General features: G+C 35.6%; 1 protein-coding gene across 2 annotated transcripts in view; it reads right to left on the bottom strand.

Annotated features, from left to right (window-relative positions):
* Positions 1-19,884, bottom strand: part of Borcs5 (BLOC-1 related complex subunit 5) — a 121,134-nt gene that overhangs the window by 30,081 nt on the left and 71,169 nt on the right. The gene's annotated exons all lie outside the window — the stretch shown is intronic.

The following is a 19,884-nucleotide window of genomic DNA, read 5'->3' as shown; positions in this document are numbered from 1 at the left end:
TTTTTTTAAAACTTTTTAAAATGTAACTTTTGTTACATAAAATGTTCTGATAAAAGTGATTAGAGTAGGTGTGATGCTGATTTGGGGCAAATGGGTCACGCTATGGAGGATGGTACTGTGCTTGATATCATTTTGTTTTCAAAGAAAGGTCAACTTTTCAAGATAGTGACTCATATCAGAAGGGCTCATAATTTTAAGTTTGAAAAGACATGCAACATAACAGTAAAAGCTTCATAAAGATATCACACATTTTCTAAATTCTAAAACTGTTTTTTTTCCATTACTTCACATATTTATTACATTTTTGTGTGTAATAAAACATTTAAAATCTACTCTCAGCAATTTTCCAGACCTTACAAAACTTTATTATTAACTATAATCAACATGTTTGTATAATAGAGCTGAACTTATTACTCTTGTCTAACTGAAATTTAGATTTACCAATTGTTAATATTGGGTCTCATTTGTTTAATCTCTCTCTTGTCTCTTCTCTCTCTCTAACAAATACATATGCTTATTTATTCATTCAGTCATTCATTTATGTGCTAATACATTTGAGAACTAGTTGCAAGCCTTAAGCATTATACCAGTTTAAAAGATAGACACGTCTTGTATAAATATAATACAGTTATCACAATCATGAAATTTAACATTTATATCGTACTATTGTCTAATGCAAATTCATATTTTAATTTCATCAACTGTCCTAGTAGGAAACTTTTTGTTTGTTTATGGGTACTGGGGATTGAACCCATGGGCTCTTTATCTCTGAACTACACCCCAAGCCCCTTAATTTTTTATTTTTATTTTAAAAAATTATTTATTTTTTTAAATTAATTTTTAATTTATATGTGACAGTGGAATGCATTACAATTCTTATTACACATATGAAACTGTAAGTTATAGATATACCAGATGGTAAAAATAAAAGTAAATATCATAGCTCAAAAGGGAATCGGTAACTATGTTCCAAAGTTCATAAAATTCACATCTTTTTTATCAATAGACTTTTTTTTTTTAAAGTATACCCCTACAATACTAAAGTTAAATAGAAAGGATAAGCCAGATGGGGTGATGATATGTGCCTATAGTCCCAGCTACTTTGGAGGATGATGTAGGAGGACCACTTGAGCCCAGGAGTTCAAGGCCAGCCGCTGTACCATACTGAGACCTTGTCTCAAAAAACATAAAATAAAATTTTAGAACAGTGCTACAGATGTGGCTCAGTGGTAGAACACTTAAAAAGATTGTTTATGGGTTAAATCAGTCCAAGACTGTATTTAAAAATCTGCTCATCTGGGGCTGGGGTTGTGACTCAGTGGTAGAACACTTGCCTAGCATGTATAAGGCACTGGGTTCGATTCTCAGCACCACATATAAATAAATGTCCATCAACAACTAAAATATATATTTTTTTAAAAAGTTGCTCCTCTTCGGTACCCTTAAAATAAAAAAGAAAGTAATGTTCAACTTTTAATATAATGTCTTTTGGTTACCTTAAGCCTCAAGGTCAATTTTTACTTGGTTGAAATTAATAGCTCACTTTCTCTTCATTCATTCTACATTTAAAATTTCTGTTTTCCAAGGAGATCAATTTAGAAATACAGAGTTGGGGAAAGGTAGCCATGAAGGGCCAAGGCCAACTAACCAAGGGCTGCTTGTTTTCTTTTTATGGTTCCAAGCTTTGTCTTGTGCTCAAAATATAGTAAACACACAGTGATAAATAATTTTGCTTTTGGCATGTTCCAGGCTAAAGGTATTAAATGGAAGAATTACAATTCATTCTATAGTACAGCCATCCAAATAATGATTTCTGAGGTCAATAAAGGATCGGTGGGACTTGGCCAGGATCAAATGTCTAGTTGGAGACAGGCTTATTACTGATTTTTGGCAATGTAGGCTCACCCTTCCCCCAAAATCCTTGACATGATTAATAATTTATTACCATAAAAAGGTAGACATCTTGTGATTTAATTTTAAATCTAATAATTGTGTGACCTTAGACAAATTACAAACTGAGTCTCAGCTTCTACTTTTTACAAATGGGGATAATAACACCTGTTTATGCTTTCTCACAGTAGTGTTATTAAGACTACAAATGAGGGACTGGGGTTGTGGCTCAGCAGTAGAGCTTGCCTAGTACATGCAAGGCCCCTTTGATCCTCAGCACCACATAAAAATAAATAAATAAATAAAGGTTTAAAAAAAAAGACTATAAATGATATACACAAGAATGATTTGAACACAAAACAGAGCTGTAACAATGTAAGGCTATACTATAACAAATTCCACTGAATGGCCAAATATGTTTGAAGATTTATTTTTCAAGGTACTAAAATAAACTAAGAAATTCCCAAACTAGGGCTGGAGTTGTGGCTCAGTGGTAGTACGCTCGCCTAGCATGTGTGAGGCCCTGGGTTTGATCCTCAGCACCATGTAAAAAATAAATAAGTAAAATAAAGGTATTGTGTCCAACTACAACTAAAAAATAAATATTTTTTAAAAAATGAAATTCCAAATTATATGACCACAATTAAAGGAGCACTGCTTTAAAGTTTAAACGCTTCCATATCTACCTTTCTCATGAAACTCAGAAATACCAATTCTCTAATCATAAAGCAGTTAGCATAACTATACAAATTAATACTGCCCTGAGGGCAAAAGCTGAAGTTGCAATTATAGCTTAAGTCATTACTCCAAAGAAGATACACAAATAGCCAAAAAGCACAGAAAAGATTTCAACATCACTAGTCATTTGAGAAATGAACATCAAAACCACAAAGACACAACTTCACACCCATTAGGAAGGCTAAAATAGAAAGGCAAACAAATGTTAGGATGCAGAGTAACTGAAATTCTTATGTTCTGCTTGGAAGCATGTCAAATGGTATAGCCACTTTGCAGAGCAGTTCGGAAGTTTCTCAAAAAGTTAAACAGTTACTATTAGCCAGCAATCTCACTTCCAGGTTAATACCCAAGAAAACAAAAACATATTCACACAAAAACTTGTACACAAATGTTTACAGCAGCATTATTCATAACAGGCAAAAACAGAAATAACACAAATGTCCATCAACTGATGAACAAAATGTAGATGGATACAATGGATTATTATTAAGCTGCAAAAAGGAATGAGATACTGATATAAGCTACAACATAGATGAACCTTGAAAACATTATGCTAAAAGAAAGGAACCAAACACAAAAGTCCAGAGATCATATTATTCCATTTATATAAAGGCTCAAGATAGGCAAATCTGTAGAGAAAGAAAGTATTGTTAGTTGCCAAGAGTTAGGGAAATGGGGCTGGGGTTGTAGCTTAGTGGTAGCGTGCTTGCCTTGCATGTGTGGGGCACTGGGTTCAATCCTCAGCACCACATAAATAAATAAAATAATAAAATAATGGTATTGTGTCCATCTACAACTAAAAAAAAAATTAAAAAAACAAGAGTTAGGGAAATGGAGGTATAGGGAGTGAATGCTAATGTGCACAAGGCTTGTTTTGGGGGTGATGAACAGCTTTTGATATTAGTGGTATTACATGCACAACCTTTCTATTACACTAAAAACCACTGAACTACACACTATAAAAGAGTGAATTATGAGAATTATGCCTCAATTTAAAAAGAAATAAACAAACATACTCAAGTGTCTTTATTTCCTTCTTCCATATCTACAAACACATAAGTAGCAGTATCATAGTTGTTCCTTAAATCTGACTTGGCCTCAGAACCTGTCCTGGCACTGGACCCCAGATGGTCACTTTCAAGTGATCAGAGTTCACAAAGATGATGAAACCTATTGGGCACTGAATGAAATACACTGTATAAGTGGCTGTCAAACAAAATGATGAAGGCAAGTAGAACATTTTTAACTATAAAGGAAGGTGGTAGCTGAGTCTACTAGAGGAATAGCCCAAGGTAAAAGGTTGTTTTCATTCAATCCTGAATCTTCACATTCACAATACCATGCATCAACTGCAAAAGGAAGCATGACACATCACTTCTCAGCAATCTCCTGAAACTGTCCTTGCTTGTTCTTAAACTGACTTCATTCTAGCCACATTCTTCTTAAAATTGCATATATTTAAGGTGTACATGGTGTTTTGATCTATATATGTAGTAATAGGATTATTATAGTTAATTAACATATCCATTCTTTTACATGGTTACCATTTTATGTTTCTGATTAGAAAGAACTTTTTCAAGATTTTCTGTTCACTCTACAAACACAGCACACATATTTAATTACTCCAGCTTTCATCCATCAGCTATCTCTACTTCAGAAAACAGGATTTCCCCTGCCACCAAAGTTGGGCACATTCTATCCCACACTCCATCTAACCTCATGGTACCTTCATCATATGACCTCTAATGGAGACACAGACAGACTATAAAGGCTACTAGGCTATAGCCTTTCAGAGCCTTTCAGAGTCACTATGTGTTTTCTGGCTTTCTGACCCTCCTCCAGATCATCATCCCCACAGAGGATGGATTTGTGAGATCTCTATAGGAATCTTTTCTCGATGCCTTTCTCTTGTACAATGACAACAGGCAGATGTTTTCATTAATTACACCACAGGCTGAATGGCATTAATTACCACATACTAGACATTTTGAAGTGATCTTATTCCTGAACACAACAGATTTTTTTCATCATTTATAGAATACTTTATTAGTTTCTGTAATCAAACCCACACAGACAAGACGTTACATATTTAATATAGTGTATTACCCCTGTACAAATGAAAAAAATTAAGTTTAACGTTTCTAGACCAATATGGTTGTTAATTTCTGTACAATGACAAATCAACATGGTAAACTGGGATAATTTTTCCAAAGTTGACAGCACAGCTAAAGTGTCCAAAAATTTAAATTATATATATATATATATGTGTGTGTGTGTGTGTATTTATATTAAAAGACCAACAATAGCAGTATGTCATGCATCAATAGCATCAACAGCTTTTCCAAGTTCTGCAGTCATCTAAACAAAATTATAGAGACATGTAGCATACTCCATTAAAAGGGGGGGTGGAGGTAAAAAAAATAAAAATAAAAACAAAACAAAACCCAGGAAAACAGTAAAATTCTGTCACTGTTGGGATACCTGGCACCATTTTTTTTTTTTTTTTTAGCTTCTCAATCATCACCTGAAAAGAAAACATTCTAGAGTAACATCATTAAAAACAGCTCTGATAAAGCACGGTCAGTACTGCATATCATAAAGCAGGTACAAGAGGTTTTACACTCACAGTACGGTCCTAAATATATAATACTAGAGGATACAATTAAAAAGGCAATTATTTGAGACTTGATTCCCCTTTTCCAGCAGAGGGCCCAAAGGACAGTAAGGCACAGGTCTGTAAAGAGATGTACTTCCTTAGGATTTCCTTTCATTGGCAGCAGAGTTCCAAGTACTCACCCTCTTCATGAACATCGACTAAAAACCATTAAAAAAAAAAAAAAAAGGAGGAAAAAGAGTGAAACAAAACTACCTTTGGCTCCATACAAACGTGACCAAGTGGAGGCAAGCAAGACTCAACCTAACTAGCATTTTACCAAATCTATCATGTTTGAATGGTGAGCACTCCATGGAAAAAAGGAGATGCTTCAGATCACAACCAACACAGAGCAGCATTTCAAACAGAGGCAGTTGCCAAACACTGCTCATTCACATATGCTCAAGAATTCTGATGTCAGTGTTTAATAATTTGCTCACTCATTCAGGAAGAAGGGGATGGACACAATAGTTTTGAAGACAAGAGTTCTGAATAGCCTACTAAAGATGAGGTTTGTACCACATAGCTACTATTGGCAATGAAGATAAAACTCAAAGCCATGCTTTTCCACCAGACCCCTGCCTGTGTTTTCTACAGAGCTAATTAATTCAAATGCCAATTCACTTAAATTAAACACATACCCTGTTGAGCAAAAGCATTTAATACCTTTTCAAATCCTTAACAGAGCTGGGCGCAGTAGCAAATGCCTGTAATCCCAGCAGCATGGGAGGCTGAGTGGCAGGAGGATCAAGAATTCAAAGTCAGCCTAAGGAAGGCATTAAACAATCAGTGAGACCTTGTCTCTTAAAAAAAAAAAAAAAAAAACCTTAACAATGAATTCATATGGCAAGTTTTAATGTTTTCAGGTGGAGTGGAAAGTGAACCATCAACCTTTATATTTTTAGTAACAAAAGTAACAAATCACCAGATGTAGTATGGACCTTTAGAAAACAAAAACTAGGAATACACCAAAGTAAATAAATTATTTGTTAGCAGATAAGCTTGAAAAACATTTTCACCAACAAAGTCTGTTTGTACTTTTTATATTCTGACACTTCACGTATACAATTTATAATCCTTCACCCTACCATTTAGAACAAATTTTGTTAGAACAAAAAATTTTAGAGCTGCAAGGGTCTTGAGAGATCTTTGAATCCTACCTCCTGTTTTGACAGATGAAGCCTGCTCCAGAGTAACTAAGCAATTTGCCTAAATTTACACAGTTGGTCCTGAGAGAGTTAGGACTAGACTTCAGATCTCCTGATTTCAAGAGCCACCACCTCACGTTACTGTCAACTGTCTGAAGCCACTGAAGTCTGCTAGTGACATTTCCTTTTTTCATAGTTCTATCTCACTCAATGAATTATAACCACATGTGAAAACTGGAATCTAAAATGAAGTATTTCAAGAAACCATTTCTGGCCACAAGGAAAATAAAAATCTATGATAAATCGACATCAAAAGTCAAATGAGCGCTGGGGATGTGGCTCAAGTGGTAGCGCGCCTACCTGGCATGCGCGAGGCACGGGTTCGATCCTCAACACCATATAAAAATAAAATAAAGATATTGTGTCCACCTAAAACTAAAAAGATAGATATTTTTTAAAAAAAAGATCTTTAAAAAAAAAAGTCAAATGATAAGATAAAATCAAACCAAACATCTCCATGTCTATTAGGAATAGGAACCTGCTCAGGTGAACCTAGATCTGCAATTAGAAAGCTACCAATCAAAATTGTGTGCACATGTCTACTTCCTTCTGTATGATATAGCCTTCTCCAGCTCCTTTTACTTTCCATTTCCTGTTGCACAGGATAAACAATGAGCAGACTGTTGCCAATGTTTCCACTACACGCAGTCTGAGTGGCATCTATTACCACATACTGGACATTTTGAAGTAACTGGTTCTTTTGTTCAAATAATGTATCTAAACATCTCAGTAAAGGAAAAAAAATATTCAGATCTTCAAGAGAATTAAGAGATGAGATATCAGAAACTCAGGAATCTGAACTGCCTTACTTTGTTCCAATAATTATTTTATGACTTGCCCAACTTCCTCATGCCTTCTTACTCTTGGCAATATGCCAACATAAGAAAAGAAACCTTAAAACCTTTAATTAATTCCCCAAATGAAATGTGAAAATCAGGCAAATTATACCCCAACCCCTACCTCATAAAGGGTTCAAAAATGATACCGAAAGGCAGAAGATCAGGAAAAGTAAAAATAAAAAATTGAGGGCAAAAATCTCACTCCTCAGTCTTCCTTAGGAGAGCTTTCCTTGGATGAAAGACTGTAGTCAAGATCTAGAGTTCAGAGACTGAGTTATTTTGGGATATGGGAAGAAAGTATTACTGAAACTGCATTTTAATTGTGCCACTAATACTCAGACTTCACACAAATAACATTTTGCGATCCCTTATCAGTCTTGCTGAGTTTGAAATAAATGATTTTTACTCAAAAAAAAAAAAAAACACCTTTTTTCTATATAGTTCCTTAGAGTCCTGCAGAGTACTTTCACATTTGTTATTTCCTTTGCTCTGGGCTGCAGTGTGGCTGTCATGGGCAATTTCCAGTAATGACTTGATCTGACCTGAGACAAATGATAAGCTCTCTCTACTCATATATAGAAGGGTAACTATGGAGTTTTGACAAGATGTCGACTAAAGTCTTACAAAATATTAGTGTGTAGTTTATTAGACTAGGCAGAAGAAAGTTAACTATTGCATTGCCTCAAGCTTTGAGGACACAGCCTGCAGGAGTCTGAAAAAATTATGAGTTGTTTTTAAGGAGTATAGATCTGTATGTGTCCTCCAGCTAACAACAGAAACAAGTAAATAAGATTTTAGTTATCCAGATGAATATGAGCAGATTGATAATAAATATGATCTTGGGTATGTGATTGTCACAGGTTAACAGTCATAAGGAGTTTCTTGACTAGCTCTGTACTAGCCTACTGAGGTCTTTAAAAAAAATTATATATGTTGTTGTTGTTGTAGTTGGGCACAATACCTTTTTTTAAAAAGAATTTATTTTTATGTGGTGCTGAGAATCGAACCCAGGGCCTCACATGTTCTAGGAAAGCACTCTACCACTGAGCCACAACCCCAGCCTCTAGCCATAGGTCTTTATGTTAAAAATTCCTTTCTAAGAAGGCCTTCCCAGACCACTGTATCTATAATTTCTATCCCACTGACATTTCACATTCCTTTTCTCACTTTATTTTTTCATTCTTAGCACTTACCACCATCTTACATGCTATTTTGCTTCTTTACCTGTTTCCCCACTGGAATATAAGATCTATGAAGGATGGATTCTGTTTTCTTTAGTGATTACTCCTTGATACCAACAACACAGGCTGACATCCAGCTGACTTTAACAAATGAAAGGAACACGTGAAGGCACACATATATATATAAAGTTCTGAGAAGCAAATTCTATCTCAGTAAATCATAAGTATGCATACAAAAATACAAAATAAGGCTCTTACATTGTGAGAAAAAAACAACAATATTCCAAGTTGGAAAAAAAAAGTAAAACAGGTTCAAGATAGAGATTTCGTAAAATACAGAAAAATAGAAAGCAGCAGGCTAAAAGAAATATCACTGATTATATCATCACTGAAGTGTAACCACAATTAATTAGCTGTCATGTTTCCTTATGAATCTTTTAAGAATATCTAACAGTTGAAATCATATTAAGGGCTGGGGATGTGGCTCAAGCGGTAGCACGCTTGCCTGGCGTGCGTGCGGCCTGGGTTCGATCCTCAGCACCACATACAAACAAAGATGTTGTGTCCGCCGAAAACTAAAAAATAAATATTAAAAAATTCTCTCTCTCTCTCTCTCTCTCTCTCTCTCTCTCTTTAAAAAAAAAAAGAAATCATATTAAGTATATAGTGTTAAGTCCTGGTTTTGTTCACTTGTAGTTGAAAACATAATCTTCTTAATGTTCCTTGGTTTTCATTGGCAAGAAAACTTAAACCAAGTAAAATTTACCATGGAACTTTGCAAAGCCCTTCTAAATCTCAAAGTTGGGCTACAGGTGCATTTTAGTTCAAAGATGACACAGATGTCCAAAATGTTGCTCAAAATTTAGTATAACCATGGGGACACATGTACATTTTCCAGCTTCTGGGTTTAGCTGTGGTTACATAATTGAACTTTGGCCAAAGTGATATTCAGCACTTACAGGTTCACTTCACAAGACACTCTCATCCATGCTATTCCACTCTTTTCTGCCAATTGAATGCTATCAGTAATGTGGTCCTTGGAGATGACAGAGCTATAATATGGGAGGAATATGAATTTCTGAACTCAATGGATGAGAGTTACCCACTAACTAGAAACATCTACCTTGAACATGAGCAAGGAACAAACTTCTATTGCATTTGATCCATTACACATCTCTGAATCTATTTACAGCCGCAGTTTAGTCTACTCTGCCTACTGCAACCCTCAAGATCTTTATTTTCTCTAACAAAATGAGAAAGCTTACTAGTTAATAAAATAAAGTAACTGAATAATCTATTAAGTTGCTCATTTAACAAATATTTATTGTTTCCAGACACTGTTCTAGGTATTGCAACTGTGTTAGCTTTCTAATATTATAACAAAATAAGATAATTGACTTATAAAAAGTAAAAGTTTATTTTGGCTCACAATTTTGAGGGTTCCAGCCCACAATTGTCTGGGCCTATTGTGAGGTAACACATTATGGCAGGTGCCTGTGGCAAGGTAAAACCATTAACTTGATAGCCAGAACATGAAAGGGAAACACTAAACAAGTGAGGGGACACTCAAGATCCAATTTATAGCAGAAGCAATATCTAAACTTCCTTATTATTTTTTCACTAAAGACTTATAGGACAGGGAATATCTTTTCCCAGTCCTAGTACCATTTTATATCCCAGGTGCCCTAAATACTGCCAACCTGCTGGTTTATAACTACAGGCACTCTGAGGTTCTTCACAAGAGAGGACCTCCAACACTGCTCACTCAGGCAGACTAGAAATGAATGGGGACAGGGAGGACAAGGGTTCCAGTGTCTGGCACATGTGGCTAGTACTAGTAGGGCAGGCAGAGCTAGCTATCCAGGGGCATATTTAGGGGAGGTAAACTAGGGTAAAATGTAGCTGTTCACACATGGCTCATATGTCAGTGTCCCGAATGTGAATGGAGTTAAATCTCAGAGCAGTCAAATAACTGGGCTTTGCTCATGCTTACCAAAAAACACAAGCCGAATTTTCCTATTAGCAAGTAATAAACTAGACTTGGCTCTCTTCCAGGATTTATTTCTTTTGGCGTGATAGCACTGGTATAAAATAAGTATGGGACCAGATCCAAGGAAGAACTACACAGCATACCTTACCACCCGGTGAACCAGAATAAGACAAATCTATCTACATTTCCTGCCACCCCAGGGACCAGCTATATTTCTTACTGAAAACAAAGGTTGCCCAAAGGACAAAATGGGGGAGGGTTATAATTATTTTGCCTAATCTCAACCTGAAATTTATACCACAGTAACTTTTAGGACAGAAAGGGATCAGAAATTTTCTTAAAATGTCTTGTTTCTGCAAAAAGACAGATATCTCAATGTTATTGACAAAACTTTTAGTTTTAAAATAAGCACTTCTGCTTCATTTTATAATTTCAGATCAAGAAAGCAGCAAATAATGCCAGAATACGTTTAAAAGCAGCAACAGGAATTACCAATGTTGTTATTTAAAGGAGATTCAGGCTGGATCTGGTGGCATGTGCCTATAATTTCAGAAACTTGGAAGGCTGAGACAGGAGGATCACAAGTTCAAGGACAGCCTGAGCAACTTATTAGCAAGGCCTTCAGCAACTTAATGATACCCTGTCTTAAAACAAAAACAGGGATGGAGATGTAGCTTAGTGGTAGTCTACCCTGTATTCCATCCCTAGTACTGCAAAAAAATATATTTAGTTCAAAGGGACAGGCAGACAATAAGTGTCATCTGGCCAATAGCTGTTCTACAATGGGGACAAACCATTTAACCTTGATCAATCTCTACCCTGGGAGGAAACAGTACACAAAATCAGGTCAAATACTGGGAAAATGTTTTCAGCTAGATCTTTGCCTTACAGTACTGTCAACAGAAAGCAAATCCCTACCCAGCCCTGGATACTGGTCCAAAAACTGCAGCTCTTGTGCATTCCTTCAAACACTGGTTGAATGCCTATTAGTGAAAAAAAGGAGCTGGGTAAAAAAGAGTAACTGAAAATCAAACAAAGAATTCAAAGAAGGAGAACATAAGTATAGATTGACTACCCCTTAAAGAAATGCTTGGGGCCAGAAGTGTTTCAGACTTTAGATTTTTTTGGATTTGGGAATATTTACATACACTTTACCATTTGAGTATCCCTAATCTGATAATTTGAAATCCTAAATGTTCCAAAATCTTAAACTATTTTGACTAATAGATTGTCAATGCTCAAAAAGTTTTGAATTTTAGAGAATCTTGGATTTTGGGTCGTCGAATTGGGGATATTCAACCTATGGTACAGTACTGTGGAAGAGCATTCAGAAGACTTGTCTTGTTATATCATTTTTTTTTTTGAGGGGAGGGGGCCAGGATTGAACTCAGGGACACTCAACCACTGAGCTACACCCCTAGCCCTATTTAGTATTTTATTTCGAGACAGGGTCTCACTGAGTTGCCTGGCACCTCATTTTTGCTGAAGCTGGCTTTGAACTCATGATCCTCCTGTCTCAGCCTCCAGAGCTGCTGGGATTACAGGCATGCACCACTGTACCCGGCTTGTTATATCATCTTAAGTCATTAACTATTAGAAATGTCTTGGATGAGGGGCTGGGGTTGTGGCTCAGTGGTAGAATGCTCACCTGGCATGCATGAGGCACTGGGTTCGATCCTCAGCACCACGTAAATGTAAAATGAAGATATTGTGTCCACCTAAAACTTAAGAATAAAAATTTTTTTTTTAAAAGAAAGAAACGTCTTGAATGAATCCAAAATAAACTTTAAGGACCTTGACTTTGTGTGTGTGTGTGTGTGCAATGAAAAGGGCTGAATTAGAGAAACTTTAGGGTCACTTTATAATTCTGTGTAATAACAGATCTTCCTAACAAACGAAACCTTTTCTCACCCATTCATCAGAACCCTCCTCCAATACATCTGATTGGTTTATGCTAATGCAGTATGCTTACCAATGCATCTAAGAATTAAAAACACAAGGGATTACCATGATCAGATTATAAATTTACTCTTAAAGTTAAGCAAGCATACAGTAACTGAAACAAAACAAAACCTTGTGGCTTACTTATCTTAGTTAAGAAGGTATTCCAGTCTATGAGTACATTTAACCACTGACAGCAACTACAGTTAAATGGAAACATGATCCAGATCAGTGATAAGAGAAATGCTAAGTGACTCAAACTCTTATCTTCCTAGGGATGTATATCTGTCATCTCCCTTCCCTTGGGACTCCCACCTGCAAGGAAAAACATGCGTGAGAAGGAACTATGCTTCTTTCTCACTTGACTTTCAATCAACCCAAATTTCAATGACAGATGTAACCTAAAATTGAGAATGACTGTCTGCCAACTTAAATCCTTAACTTGAAAGAATAAGATATCACAGAAGACCATCAAAATGATAAGAATTGATATGTCCACAGCCTGGATATATCATTTGTTACCATGCATTTTCATATCTCTCAAGACCCATGTTCCCTAAGGAACCTATTTTGCTATTTACAAAGAAGAACAGTTAAATTAACTACAAAAATTTCATGGTGGGATAAGAATAGAAAGGAGAGTGGAATAAATCTAACATAATTTTCCTATGTATGCATATAAAATAACCTAAGTGAACCCCATTGTGCCCACCCACATGAATGGGGTCCTAATTAGAATAAGATATCGCCTATGTTTATACAATTTTAGTAAAATGGATTCTACTGTATAACTAAGAAGAACCAATAAAATAAAAATTTCCTAATGCAAAAAAATTCCCCAAATTACATATTATGGCATGAAAGAAACCATGCAGAGTTTGAGGGAAACACAGTAAACTAAAGAGTATCTGCCTTACCTCTTTTCAGTTCTTTATCACACTTGGGTTATATGAGCAGAGTTGTAAAGTGGCCAATATATAGGCTGTTCCTGGGATCAAGAAACTTTACTTGGGCCACTTCACAGTAATAAGATCAGGACTTTCTCCTCTAGACATTATTTATATTTAAGATAATAAAAAGAGCTGACGCTGAAGTGTTTACTATGTGACAGGCACAGGCTCAGGCACTTCACACAAAGTAACTCATTTAACCCTCAAAAAAATTTCTCAGAGGCAGATCCTATTCTTATCCACTGAGCAAAAGAGGAAACTGAGGATCAGAAGGATTATATAGCTTGTCCAAGGCCACACAGCTAGTTAAGAGGCAGTGCCAGGATTTGAACTCCAGCAATGGGGCTTTCTAGTTCACATTCAGAACCACTATGCCAAACCATCTACAAATACAAAAATCAATACAAGTTTTCCCAATCGAAACAGAGACCTTCATGCCTCTTAATGCTCATCACTTCTTCCCAGACAATACCCAAGCTTCAGGGTGTGACTGGTCTGCAGCAGGTATCCTCCCTTCAGAAACCTGCCTGCATCTGCCTAGTGCTCACAAAATAAGGTGCTACAGGGTGCTAAACCTTACCCTCTCCTGCCTCCTCCACGACATTTTCCCCTTCATCTTTGATCTTTTCTGCCTCTTGCCCCTGGACCAATAAACATGTTTAATAGTGCTACCTGGAAAACAGAAACCAAAAAAAACTAAAACCTTAGAAATCCCCCTTGATCTTATTTATTTTAATTTTGGCCACAACTCACTTGTGACCCCTGGTAAATTGCTCTAACACTCTTTGATTCCTATACATAAATAATGAGAGTGCTGGACTGGAGAGTCTCTAGGGTCCTTCCAATTCCACCATTCTTGGTATGGTCCTGAATGCAGATATTTCTTTGAGTGTGTTTGCCAAAAGTCAAATCAATTTCCTTATTGTGCCTGAAGCCCCAAAATTAATTTCCTTCCAAGACAACTGTTAAGCTGTTCCCCACCAACAATGGTTTCCTCTTCCCCGTTTCCTCTCCATTCATTTCCCAAATCCTGGTTTTCTCTAAGACCTAGCTAAAACTGTTCCAGGAAATCCTGATCTTTTAACTCATATAGAACTTTAGTTAAGCATTCGCTGTTGACGGTGTCTTATCTTTCATAATTTTGCTGTACGCATCTTCATTCCTGCATCCAGATAAAGCTCTCAGAGAAGGACAATGTCAGGTTTCTCTGTAACCCACAATGGACCTCCCACTAAGTGGGTCTGTAATAGTTGTTCAGTAATGTTGGCTGGCTGGGTGAAGGTGGTAATCACATAGCATCGAGGAAACTATTGATCAAGGTATATTACAAGACTTTTTGAAAGCAACTACTTTCATTCTTTCTCTCCCCTCAAGTGTACAGCTGTAAACATTAACATAATTCAAGAGCATCATCCGTACTTAACACAAGGAAAGCTGAGCTAACTTAGGTTTTCTTTTATCTGAATCAGAAATAGTTATGGCCATGTTTCCCTTTGATCTGAACTTAAGTGATCACAGGCACTGTAACTTTATGGACCTCTAGTTGAATCAGGTTCTGCATTTCCACTAATACATAATTTACCATGGTTACTAAGTTCCCCTACTTTTCAACACATATTACAACACGCTATTACTTCTTCACACTTCTAAACAAATTTCCAGGAAACATCTGAAATGATATCAGAGAGTTGGTGTTTGACCAAAACGACATCCTCTGCCTTATTCATTTGGAAGTGATTAATTTTAACCGGTTAGTTTTATAGTGAGCAAAGTTAGATACACATGTTCCAGGAATTTGCCAATACTTACCAACAGAGACACAATGGACACATTAAATCACCAATGGAAACTTTGAAACATGTTTACATCCTCCGCCCTGAGAAAATTTCTGAGATGTTGCTCAGTACTGTGAGGACTGTTCTCCGTTTTGCAATAATCCTTGGTATTCATAGGGAGTATTCAGGTATTCTCTATTTTTGAATTATTTTTGTGACTTCTCTTTGAATCTAAAATAAATTCAAATTTAAAATCCTTTTTTTTCTTTAATCATTAAATTTTTAATTTTACAGGTTGAATATCCCTTTCCAAAATGCTTGGGACCAAAAATGTTTTAGATTTTGAAATATTTGCATATACATAATGAGATATATTAGAGATAGCACCCACATTTAAAGAAAAAATTCATTTTATGTGTAATATATACCTTATGTACACAGCCTGAAGATAATTATTCACATTATTTTTAATGCACCTGCAACTTGTCATGAGGTCAGGTACAAATTTTCCACTTGTGGCATCATGTTGGCACTCAAAAAGTTTTGGACTTTGGAGCATTTCAGATTTTGAATTAGGGATGCTCAGTTTTTACTGATTATTCAAACAATTTTTAAAAAATATTTTTTGTTGTAGATTAACACAATACCTTTATTTTATTTATTTTTATGTGGTGCTGAGGATTGAACCCACTGCCTCATGTGTGCTAGGTAAGCGCTCTACACTTGAGCCACAACCACGGCTCCTATTCAAACAATCTGAAACTCAGTTTAATATTTTTAGATGAAAGTTCCAGAATGCCAGCAATTCTGAATACATACTAGAAGCACCTGGAACAATTTCTTAAATACCCTCCCTTCTCTCACTGCCCTTCAAAGATTTTGATCTTATTAGTCTGGAGTAAAACCTTGGCATGTGTATTTCTGAAACATACCTCAGCTATACTAAATGATTTAAGGAATCACTAGTAAGTAATTTAGTTATAACAGTATTGTGAAGTCCTTTGTTAGTAGAAAAGCTGGTGAAATTTAAATAAGGTCTAAATTTAGTTAACAGTTTTGTACCAATACTAATTACCTGGTTTTGATTGCTATACTAAGATTATGTAAGATGCTGACTTTAGGAAAAGCTGCAAGAGGAGTATTCAGATATTCTCTAAACTTTTGTGACTTTTCAAAGTTTAAAATTAATTAAAAAGCTTTTTTCTTAACTTTTAAACTTTTATTTTCTGTATTTGTTTTTAATTGATACTTGAAAACATGAAAATTACATATATTAGTAGGGTAGGGTGATGTTTTGAGGCATGAATACATTGTATAATGTTTAAATCAGGTTAAATGGGGGCTGGGGATGTGGCTCAAGTGGTAGCGCGCTCGTCTGGCATGCGTGCGGCCCGGGTTCGATCCTCAGCACCACATACCAACAAAGATGTTGTGTCTGCCGATAACTAAAAAAATAAAAATAAATAAATAAATAAATAAATAAATAAATAAATCAGGTTAAATGTATCTACCTCCAAACTTGTTTTCTTTTTTAAAGTATACTTAATTTTAAAGTTACACACTTAAATATGAATAAAATGAAACTATAAAACAGGCTAGTTGTGGAGGTGGCAGCCAGTGAGTGGGCTTTACTGATGAATGCAGTAACTGAATAATGATGAATGCAGAAACTTCACCATATTAGTCCATTTTCTTCAGTGTGTGTGTAAAATTTTCCATCATCTATATTAGAGAAAAACATTTGCAGTCGATTCTAACATGTGGTCAGGGCCAAGGAACACTGTTCTAAAGTCTTGACAGTGTGGTATATAATGAGGAGCTCTGTGAGGTGCTACCAGCCACTAAATACTTTACACAGCATCTGACACTGAGCTAGTTAGTCAATCTCTATACTACACTGTCCTAAACTGAAAAACAAGATCTGGATTGGAGGACCTTTTAAAAAGCAGCAGCATCGAAAAGCCAATTTATTATTCTAAAAACTTCCTTTTGAGATTAATGTCAGAGTTAATTTCCAGTACAATGGTCAAAAATGGTTAAAATCTTACATCTACAAGAGCATTCATTTCTCAATGTCCTAAAAAAATCTTTACTTCTATGGGATGTTAACATATATGACCTTTAAGATAAGAGTTCTGAGGTAAAATAAGTTTGAAAAGTGCCAGTTCCTTTATTGTAAGACACATAAAAAATTTTTAAAATATGCACTATTCTCTCTTAAAGAATGGTGGTTTAGAGTGTGCAAAAAAAAATTGTCCTTCTCTCTCTAGAACTAGTTTTATAGAATTTAATTTGTAAAACAGTGCTCTAGACCTATGGTTCCCAAAAATCCCACCCAATGAAGGGCAGCATTAGTATTATTTGGTAAATTAATAAAATAATGATTTAAAGACCAAAGGCTAGACTGACTGAGGGAGAGAGAGAAAGATCCGGTTTCAAACAAACCAAAAAACCCCAAGTGATTGCTGATACATAGTCACACATAGTCTATTCTACAGTAGAGCTCTGTAGAATATAATATAGTAAAATAAATTTATAATATTTAGAAGGATACAGAAATGCCAAGTAATACAAAAGGTTGTATTTAATAGTTTTTCAAGTGAAAGTATTTAATCCATGAAAGAAGAGCACATATAAGCAACATTTTATAAAAGATTAAGTACTAAAACACAGGAGGTATTGGCCTATTTAAATCTGTTAATATAACTAATGACTGCTTTGTAATTCAAGGATGCACTGCCACTATTACTAATTGGAAAGTATCCCATGATTCTCAGCCCATTTCTTGTGTTTCTTCAAGTCCATCTTCTTTCACCAGTATAAATGACCCAAAAGCCATTTGTTGAACAAATCCAGGGAATACCATCCATATACATAGTTTCTCTAAGATACAGCTCCTGACCTTTCCTTTATATGACACTACCTCTAGTTGTCAGGAATATAAATCCCTTCTTGATATAAACTTTAGAAGATATATTTACTCATCCCTTGTTGCTTCCAGAACTTTGCCATACAGTGGCTTCATCAATGATACATTTTAGTTCTAATAAAGAATAACTTACACTGTTATTTGTAATTATAAAAAATTTGTATCATGTTGTTTGGTTTATTATACTTTGACTTGAATGATATTGTGTTTTTCCTCACAAAAGAAGTATTAATATTATTTCATTGAAGAGATTGTGCATTCTTTTGGTTTGAATCTCTGAACCTTCCTCTATCCCAATAAATCTTAAATTTGGTCTTTTGATGGTATTCCATAATTCTTGGATATTCTGTTTATGGTTTCTTACCATCTCACTGTGAGGTCAACTTTATTTTCAAGATTGTATATTTTGTCTTCATTGTCGGAGGTCTTCCAAGTGATCTAGTCTGTTGGCAATGCGTTCTATTGAGTTTTTTTATTTGGCTTATTGTTTCTTTCATTTCAAGGATTTCTGGGTTTTGTTTGTTTTCAGAATCTCTTTCTCTTTCTTAAAGTAATCTCTTGCTAACTGTATTTGCTATCTTATCGCTTTGTTGGTATGATCAATGGTCGCCTATATTTGTATTCTTATCTTTGTTGAAGTGATCAATTTTTGCTGCATGGTATTGGCACCAAAATAGACCTGTAGACCTATACAGAATAGAGGACACAGAGTCTAACCCAAATTACTACAGTTATCTCATTTTAGACAAAGGCACCAAAAACGTACATTGGAGAAAAGATAGCCTCTTCAACAAATGGTGTTGGGAAAACTGCAAATCCACATTTAACAAAATGAAATTAAGGGCTGGGGTCGTGGCTCAGTGATAGAGTGCTCGCCTGGTGTGTACAAGGTGCTGGGTTCAATCCTCAGCACCACATAAAAATAAACAAATAAAATAAAGATATTGTGCCCAACTACAACTAAAAAATATTTTTTTAAAAAAATGAAATTAAACCTCTATCTCTCACCATGCACAAAACTCAACTCAAAGTAGATCAAGGACCTAGGAATTAAACCAGAGACCTTGTGCCTAATGGAAGAAAAAGTAGGCCCAAATCTCCATCATGTGGGGTTAGGCCCCAACTTCCTTAATAAGATTCCTATAGTGCAAGAATTAAAACAAGAATCAATAAATGGGAATGATTTAAACTAAAAAGCTTCTTCTCAGCAAAAGAAACAATCAGTGAGGTGAACAGAGAGCCTACAGAACAGAAGCAAATCTTTACCACAAGCACATCAGATAGAGCACTAATCTCTAGGGTCTATAAAGCACTCAAAACCTTAATACCAAAAAAACAAATAAAACAATCGATAAATGGGCCAAGGAATTGAACAGTCTACTTCTCAGAAGAGGCTATATAATCAGTCAACAAATATGAGAAAATGTTCAACATCTCTAGCAATTAGAGAAATGCCAATAAAAACTACTCTAAGATTTTGTCTCACTGGAGTCAGAATGGCAGCTATCAAGAATACAAACAACTGTTGACGAGGATGTGGGGAAAAGGCACACTCATACATTGCTGATAAAACTGCAAATTGGTACAGCCAATCTGTAAAGCAGTATGGAGATTCCTTGGGAAACTTGGAATGGAACCACCATTGGACCCAGCTATTCTATTCCTTGTACTATACCCAAAGGACTTAAAAACAACATACTACAGGGACACAGCCATATCAATGTTTTTAGCAGCACAATTCACCATAGCTAAATTGTGGAACCAACTCAGATGCCCTTCAGTAGATAAAT

The sequence above is a fragment of the Marmota marmota genome, unplaced genomic scaffold (genome assembly GCF_001458135.2).
Source record: "Marmota marmota marmota unplaced genomic scaffold, marMar, whole genome shotgun sequence".
Classification (NCBI taxonomy): domain Eukaryota; kingdom Metazoa; phylum Chordata; class Mammalia; order Rodentia; family Sciuridae; genus Marmota; species Marmota marmota.
The sequence above is the reverse complement of the archived record's forward strand: the minus strand, read 5'-3'. Positions and strand labels throughout refer to the sequence as shown.